Below are 8893 nucleotides of genomic sequence, written 5' to 3' on the forward strand. Positions count from 1 at the left end.
AATTTGGGAGCTGCGTGCTTTCTTCAAGCTCATTTGCCATCAATGTTGATAATGATATCTTTTGGTTGATAATTCGCCAATTCGGCATTTTTTAGGTGAAAATTGCCTATACGAGGTAGCCGAAAATATCAGAAACACATTGATACATGTTACGTCCTCGTTGCACCAAGATTAACGTATGCTCTGACTGATCCTTCTCCGTTGAGATGAGATGAAGCTGTAACAAAAGAGATTCGATATATTAAATCAATTGAAACGATCAAGTTACTTGTTACTCAGTAAATTTAATAGGATCTCCATGAGTAATATCAATTGCACGATATACCCACGTGATAGATAAATTCGTACGAGAAGCACACTTCGTCTCTATCTGAGTTTAACTTCTCAAACTGTTCATTTATTTTTTCAAATGAAAATTATCCCAGCTATTAATGTTATAAATATTTCAATCCTCTTATATTTATCTCTAATTTTCTAATATTACAAATATTACAAATTAAAAAAATATTATTATATATAAAATATTATATCTTTTTTAATTCGTAATGTTCGTAATGCAGTAAGAGAATCTTTCAAAATATTTTCATTTGAACCAAACAATCTGATTGCAATTGTACTGTATTATATATCGTGTCACATTTTAACTTTTTAACCGGCTATCGTCGTATCGTTTATAATGTTCAAGCGATAACAGGTAGATATATGCGGACGCAACAGTGAGAATTGCTTGCCCGCAACCTTGGCGATGTCTTATCACTCGGCCGGCATAACTGTTCCTTGTTCCAGAGAAAGACGAATATATCGCTTCAGTAGAAAAAAAATATCGTAAACTGCTGCGAGGAGAACTTTCATTGTTCGTTTATTGCTGATATGTCATTCAACCTCGAACTGTCAATCAACAAGTGGGACATTAGTAAGACGAGTCCGACGAGAACAATGAAAATTCATACAAAAAGAATCGAATGACAAAGACATATCGATCACCGGAAAATGTTCAATTTTAATTCACTCTTGCTCTCTCTTTCGATTCTCTGTGTTTGATAAAGTGCAGTCCGATCAAGCGGATTGTGCTTTCAGCGTTGAATGTCACGTTTGCGTACGTTCAATGAACAACTTTAAGAGAGTGAAACTGTACCGTAATATTCTTGGTGAATGTCTTGCTCGAAGTGCCGTTACACTTTCGCCTTGGCGTCGACGCGCACGTGGAAAGTCCGCGCGTTCACTTTTTATTGCGGTCACCGCGTAGCCAGGTCAGCGTTCGTTCCGCTTCCTTATTTGTTGCTGTCTCTTACGAATATGTTTGTCTAGCAAATGCCTCGTTTTGTGACATCTTGAGGAATCCTATTGACGATTTCTCACAAAGCCAGCGACGACCTGTCTCTGATTCAGAGAATGATAAACGTTCTGGCATTGTTGATGTCTGAAAAAACAAAGATATCTACGTTGACTCCATAGCTGTTCCATGTTAAAAGTAAGCGAATTGAAAATTGACGAAATAATACTAGAGTAAGACGTTAGACGAGAACATTAGGCTTCTTTTGATAATTCAGCTTTTGATAATTCTTTGACTGTATTTGCATCGCTTAACCCTTCGTGGTCACACTTCTAGAAAATCACGTAATGGTCACATGGGGTCCAATAGACCCCACCAACTTTAAATGGTTGCCGTGTTTACACTATTCATTCAATTTGAATTACAAAATTACATAATAAATTTGAAAGCTTGTATAACAAGGAGAAATAGGCTTTTTATGCAAATTTTAATTGTAACATAACTAAAAAAATTCACGAATTTAGAAATCGTGAAAAACCGAGTTTTTCACTTAAAAAATTATAACTTTTTAAATTTTTATTATTTTGCGATACAAATTTAGGGTCATGTTGTGGAGATGTAATACTTTAATTTAAAAAATAGTGTTATAATGCACGTTTCAAAAAAGGTATTTATTTTCAGATTTAAAGTGGATCATTTTCGAGATAAATGAAATCCACAATTATGGAAAAATAAGTGTACCCAGATAGCAGAGAGAGTTCAAAAAGAATTCATTTGTCATGTCACCAATTCTGAGTTCATTTTCAGATGCAAAAAGAGTTCTTAGAATTCTTTTGAACATAGAACATTATTATTACAAGTATTGTTAATAATTATTTGTATTTTCAATGTCATTCAACAACGAATTTTGAAACTCACGACTCCGTAAATCATATGCCATCTATAAGTGTAAATAAATGCTTATAAACTTTGTAGAAAAAAATTACTCGGTCTTTAAACTTGCACTTATGTTTTTCCACAGATAATATGTGCGAAAATCACAAAAACAAAATTTTCCAAATTTTTGATACCAAATTACAAGTTGGTCACACAGGGGGTCCGGAAGACCCCAGCACGCGGGAAATGTTATTTGAATAATTGCTATTTCTATACTAGTGCGCTGCGGGCGATACCTAGTATTAGAACGGAAAAAGAGTACTTGAAGCTACCGGTAAATGGCAGTAAAAAGTTAATTTTCAATTTAGAACAGAAAGATATAAAGCCTTAAACGTTGGGGTCTTTTGGACCCCGAGTGACCACGAAGGGTTAAGCATGCTCGCGTTTTTCGAGTGTGCCGGTTGTCTGTGCTGTGACGCAACGCAGGCGCAATCGACGCGGTCAGAACGGCGCAATAGTAGACCAGCTGCACAGTCGCAGTCGGCCTTGAAATCGAAAGCGCAATCGCAGCTGAATGGCGCAAGCGCCATCGAGACGCGCAGGCGCATTCGAGTAATTACAGGGAAGTTCTTCGCACAGCATGCTTTCCTGATGTCAAGTCAATTCTCGAGAATTTCCGATGCTTCGACCGATCGCTTCAATCCACATAACACAACCGACACCTTTTTATAATTATCACTTAACACTGTACACTAGATTGAAAGCAAGAATGAACGTAATAAATATTTCGTGCGCTTATATCGTATGAATTTTTAAGTTAAATGTTATAAGTTTGAAATCAAAATTTATTAAAGAATTTTTCACGGAAATTCATATATTTTTCAATTTATTATAATTATGCGGCCTGCATTACAATTTGTTTTGCTTCTTTCATATTGTCTATATATAAATAATAAATGTAATAAATAATAAATAAGTTGTCACGATGAAATACATTATGCGTATGTTTATTTCGCAAGTGATACTTTAATTAAGAAAAGAGAAGAGTTAATTTTTAATTTTGAAAAATTGAGAATCCAATTTGACTCTTTATCCGTTTGTTTATTTTCATCACGGTGGGTCGTTTTAGTAAGTCACATTTTTTGATAAACGACTTGTAGAATTGTTGATTTAATTGTGACCTAATTCTACGACGACTGATCGATCTTAAGATCTGCTTTAAATATTCATGCATACAATTTCCACGCACAGTATCAGTTCCATTAGTAACCGGCGATGAAATCTGTACACACATATAACATTTCCGTGATCATAAAACCGCTCCAAACATGCTGCTGGGTATCGATTAATCTGGCAAAGGCGACTTTTGTCACGCGAACGAAGGAGATTCCTTCAATGTCCTTGACATTACGTTATAATTTCTGCCGATTAATTGTATAAGTAATTAAATCAGGTTTGTAGAAATGTCAGCACAAACCGCAGCAGTTAGAATTATGCGAAACGTGACTCGCACGATGCTTACGAACAAGCAGTAACATCGTCTCGAAAAGCGAAACAATGAATAATACAACTTGCACTAGAAAATAAGTAAATGTATCATTGCGCATTTAAAATTGGAACACTTTTTACTGCAACTGTAGTGCCTTTGTGTGTGCATGTGTGTGTACCGTGCACTCGTATCGCATCCACATTAATCAGCTCCACAAATAGCAAGTAGCAGTTTGGAGGGAACGAAGTAAACCAGAATTTTGTTATGTATACTCGTGTACACATTTGATTGCACTTTCAGATCGCCAATTATATCTCTGCACAATGCACAATCCGGAGTTATTGATAATAACATCGCACACAATCGCGAATCTCATCCACACCATCAGATGATTTTGAAAATCACTCTCAAAAAAATCCAATGATATATAATTAAAAGACAATTACACTCGTGCAGATCTCGCGGCATCCTCGTGAACACGCAGTGCTTCCACGATTTCTCTTCAGGATGACAACACGACGACAACGGTGACAAGCGTGACGACGGCGACAAACTGACGACGAGCACGGCGTCGCGGCGACGATCCGCGGCGGTCTGACTTCCTCCGATTAATCGACCGATCACGTCGGCTCGGCATGCCGCTCGCTAGCCGAGCACGGAGAGGGGAGAGACAACCCCCGCCAAGCTTGACGCGCGCGAGAGAGAGCTGACTGCCTCCGGAACATCCCTTCATCCCCCTTCGTATCATCCCTGCTGAGGCCTTTCTCCTCCCACGCCCTGCTGTGACGTAAAAAGAGACTCTGTGATCACAAAGGAGTCACGAAGGAAATGAAATTCTCCGTTACAACCGTCCCTAATATCACCTTTTCCGGAATATTTTGCTTTTTTTTATTACCATTGTTATTATTATTATTATTATTTCCAGTAACGTTCGTCGGTTCGACTTTTCGGGGTCAAGAGTGCCGAAATTTCTGGCCCAGCGAGGGGTGTTTCTGGTTCGCCCTATATGCCTGTGACACCGCGGCCCCATATCGATCCGCTGCGCAACCACCGGTCGACCCCACGACGAATTGTCACCCAAGTTGCCTGCTCGCCGTGGAATGAGGTCCGCTCCTCTTAACTTGCATCGTGTCATTTCTTCTGCGTTGAAAAAGGATGTATGCTGAAAGGTCGGAGCAAGAAGGAGGGGCGAGATTTCCTGCGAGAAAATCGAGAAACGCCGAGGAAAAGAAATGATTGAGCTGTAGTAGCACGCGAGCAATTATACGTACACATTCTATGGGCGCTACTAGATCTCACGATAATTTACAGAAACCGGATGATTTATTTTTATTACACCGTCTTGAGGCTTGTGCGATTTCCAACGAATTCCCGGTGACCTCCTTACCTTTTTGCACAGATACAGATCTTCTCTTGTACACTCTTACGTGCGTTACATCTTATTGATATTATAAATTAATATAGGAGAATTATTCAGACAAGATTTCAGGAATTCAAAGTTTTAGGAAGAACCACGGAAATGCTTTACATAAGAAATTTACTTTTATTTATTTTTAATGTATTGCCTTTACTATTATTATCTACTAATTTTTACTCATTTGTGCTATTTATGTTTGTACAATATTATATTTAGATTTCAAGGTGCTTGATTAATCTAATGGTAAACTATGCGCAATCGGCAGGTATAATTGGCAGGAAGAGAGTGAGAGCCACGTGACTCGAATAAATTATGATAAATAATGTCGATGTAAATAATTGTACAATCAAAAGAATGTGCATGCGTGCCGTAAGGACTGAGTCAATGTGTGCCGATGACGTAACGAAAGATCCATCATCGTTGTAAATAGTTGCGATGGTATAAGCAAGGTATGTACATACATATATCGGACTTGGCTTTCGTGACTCCAGGCAAAGGAGGAGGCACTGAACCACGATTATCGTTGGGAATCGATCACTGAATAAAATAAGAGTACCATGTCAGCGATTTGCCGACCGAATTGCGGCAATCAATGCGGGGTAAATGCACTCGCATTATCTTGGCATGCCGCAAACTCTCGAATAATCTTCCTCGCGTCTTCGAACGTCTCGTCATCCTCAACATCCGATTTTTTTTCAGGTCACCAGAAGCAATCGCCTTCGCTCCAGCTGTGGACAGCGCGTGTGAGCGCGATGACGTCGATCTAAAAATAGCGCCGAGGAATATTTTATTCGCACGATACGCGTAGGCGTAGCAACTCGAAATCTACGTCTTTATCGAGAGGTTTCCTACCTCCTCGTCATCCCTCGCCGATTCCAGGTGACTAGGCGAATAAGTATGCCGGCGAGTCGCCTGGTAAGCTTGACCAACGTGCAACTTACCGAGAATGTTATCGAGGAAGGATGAATTTTTCAAGCGCGTGGCCTCTTCTCAACACTGAACTCTTGATAGTCTTCTTGTATACACTGTGTTGCGATTCTCATCCTCGTTACACCTCCGCAAGTCGCAAGACTTGTATGAATGTATTGCACTATATCGCGTTGCGTTACGAGTGACGATAAATAAATTATGTAATAAAAGAGAGACGAGGCTCGTACAGCGTATACTCTTTTTATTGTTTTGTCATTCATTTACATACAAATATCTTCAAGATACGTCTTACGAAACAAAGTAGTGGCCATATTCGGTGCTCGCTGTTCGCGCTGTTCGCTACAATTAAAAGAACGTGTTTTTCAATACAAATTAGTCTTGCCGCTCTCTCTTTGTCCACTTAAAGTATTAACATTAACTCCTTAGCGGCGTCCCTTCGGGTTTGCTTCATCGTCCACTTTCTGAAAAGCAGTCCATTCGCAACAACAAGTCCTTCGGTGCTCGCGTGTTCGGCTCGCGGTCTAGCTTCGCGCCTTCACGAAACAGATGGGAATATTTGCGAAACGAGAAAGAAATACAGGTCGAGGAAACGGTAGAGCGCGTCCGTCGTGAAAGAGTAATTCCGCCAGATTTCCTAGCACCGAACAAGAATCGATGTACCTGTCAACACACACACACACACACACGAATCAACAACGGTCAGTGAATAGAAATCGTGGATTTCTTCTCCCGGCCTCGTTACGTTTAAAGGGGAGAACTTGAGAGGAAGCGTTTCGCGAGAAACGCGTCGATTACGTCGGCGAGAGCTACCCCCTCGCCGTCCTCGAATTATAAATTGTTTCCGGCATCCGCTGCGAGGTACCTACGAGAGAACTCTCACGAGAGTTTGGCAGTCGATGGCTTTTATTTGCGAACGATATTCGCCCGATTCGCGCGCGATTCATTCAGCACGACATATCACACAATTCGAGGTAAAGTTCTGGCCGCGCAACGGCAACTCGCGCGTGTAGCTTCCTTCCGACAGCACGCGTTTCTTCATTGAGTCCAGCTTCCATGGTGTTGCATGCGCCATGTGTTGCTCACGCCATATCCGGATCGCTCTTTCGACGTTTCAGAAATAAAACAACAGCAGAGATCATTTTTCGCGTGTCCGTCGTCAAAATCGGACTGTACATCTCGGTCGTCGATCAGTTTCCCGAGTTTTTTCTCTAATTGATGCGAAAAATTCTTAACTCTTATGTGAGTGACGAAACAAAATCTTAATTGGTGTGATGAAGGTACCCGGACATTTTGTAAGAAAGTTGATTTCCTGAAAATTCAGTTCCCCATTGAGTCAATCTGTCCAAAGATAACGCTAAAATAATCCGTCAGTTTAAGAGTTCTCGTGGAGTTTCAGCCCCCTAATGCGACTAGAGAACATAAAAAATGTTTAGTTTAAAAACACAAACAAGTTACCCGGGTACCCCGTCACTCACATAACGGTTAAACAGATTTATCATGTTTCGTTTGTATGATGTATGTGTGTACATGTGTTTGTATGTGTGCATTTGGTAGATATGGATTATTTTACATGAGGAAACATCACTTTCGTTTACATCTCGCGCGAATCTGTATCGGATATATCGATAATCCGCGGATAATCCGGCAGTCGCACGTGCAGAAATGCATTTGCTCAAGTACAACTAGAAAACACACGCCATCGCGTGCAAGTCGCTCGTCCTAATTCGTGTTTTCCCAAGTATCGTGATGATGTAACAGACGATTCTCTTTCTCGCGTACATTGTGAAGGCAGGACGAGGCGATCTCAGAATGAAGGACACCGCGAAAGATGAAAATTCATCCGCAGTGTCACGACGCTTACGGAATAGCTTATCAATTAATTTACACACGTTAATCCGCAATCGTTCCACGCACGTCTCTAAGAATAGCCTAAACACGAACATTTTTCACTCGCACGAGTGAAGCCGACGAGTGAAGTCATCGATAAACAGACGAGCTGCATAAACGCCAAGTACAAATCTTCAGGTAATTACACTGTTGCATGCTCCACAAAATAATTATATTAATTCATCGCTTAACTAAATTAAATGTTAACCAAGTTAACATTTAATTAAAGTTAACTAAGTGAAATATTAACTAAATCAAATGTTTGCACGTTGAAAAGTACTTAAGATTAATTAATTTCTAGATCATCAATCTCTCTCTCTCTCTTTCGATTTACACAGCTATCGCTTGGCAAATAACAATCATTTTTACGGTGACTTTTGATTTACAAGTTTCGGGGATTTGGGAAGAAGTAAAGAAAGAAGGATGCGGATTAAATCATCACCGAAGGCCTTGGTCGTTGGTTTCGCTCGTCTTGAACATGTTGAACTCAGAGTCGCTTGTGTATTTGATCGTTAGCAAAGCAATCTCGCAGTACATAGTGCTTATTAGTGACCTCAGTTAACCGACAACCCGTTATTTCTTTTTCTAGCCCGCTCTCCTTAAATAACTCTTTTAATCGTAACACGAACACTCTTATAACTCTCTCACTCACTCTCTCTCTCTCTCTCTCTCTCTCTTTCTCGCGCGTTAATACTACGATATGAAAATGATAGCTTCGCCGTAATATACTCAATATACTGTATCTACGTGCAAAAAAATATACGCGACTAAATAAGCATATCGTAGCTTCGATAGCGCGCAGTTTGCACGCATCATGTGAATTCCGACGACGTGATAAATATTGCGATACATTAATGAACGCGACAGATAGTCCAGTAAAGAAAAAAGAAAAAAAAGGAATTAAACACACTGTCAGCGCGCACGGTTATTCTTATCGTAAAATATAAACGATGTCTCACGATGACTGCGTTCAATTTTAAACAGGCAATTTATAATAAAATAGATTTTTCCTAAACTGAAA

General features: G+C 39.8%; 2 long non-coding RNA genes across 2 annotated transcripts; one reads left to right on the forward strand and one right to left on the reverse strand.

The window, feature by feature from the left end:
- Nucleotides 1-59: 59 nt before the first annotated feature.
- On the reverse strand, nucleotides 60-5996 carry LOC109611364. Its single transcript, XR_002193739.2, has 4 exons — nucleotides 5908-5996; nucleotides 4085-5818; nucleotides 1136-1420; nucleotides 60-217 (listed from the first exon to the last, which is right to left on the reverse strand). It is a non-coding gene; the product is annotated as an uncharacterized LOC109611364 (long non-coding RNA).
- LOC105285822 lies at nucleotides 5515-6215 on the forward strand. The gene is made up of 2 exons (XR_895134.2): nucleotides 5515-5654; nucleotides 5755-6215. It is a non-coding gene; the product is annotated as an uncharacterized LOC105285822 (long non-coding RNA).
- Nucleotides 6216-8893: the final 2678 nt, after the last annotated feature.

This window comes from Ooceraea biroi, chromosome 4 (assembly GCF_003672135.1).
Source record: "Ooceraea biroi isolate clonal line C1 chromosome 4, Obir_v5.4, whole genome shotgun sequence".
Classification (NCBI taxonomy): Eukaryota; Metazoa; Arthropoda; class Insecta; order Hymenoptera; family Formicidae; genus Ooceraea; species Ooceraea biroi.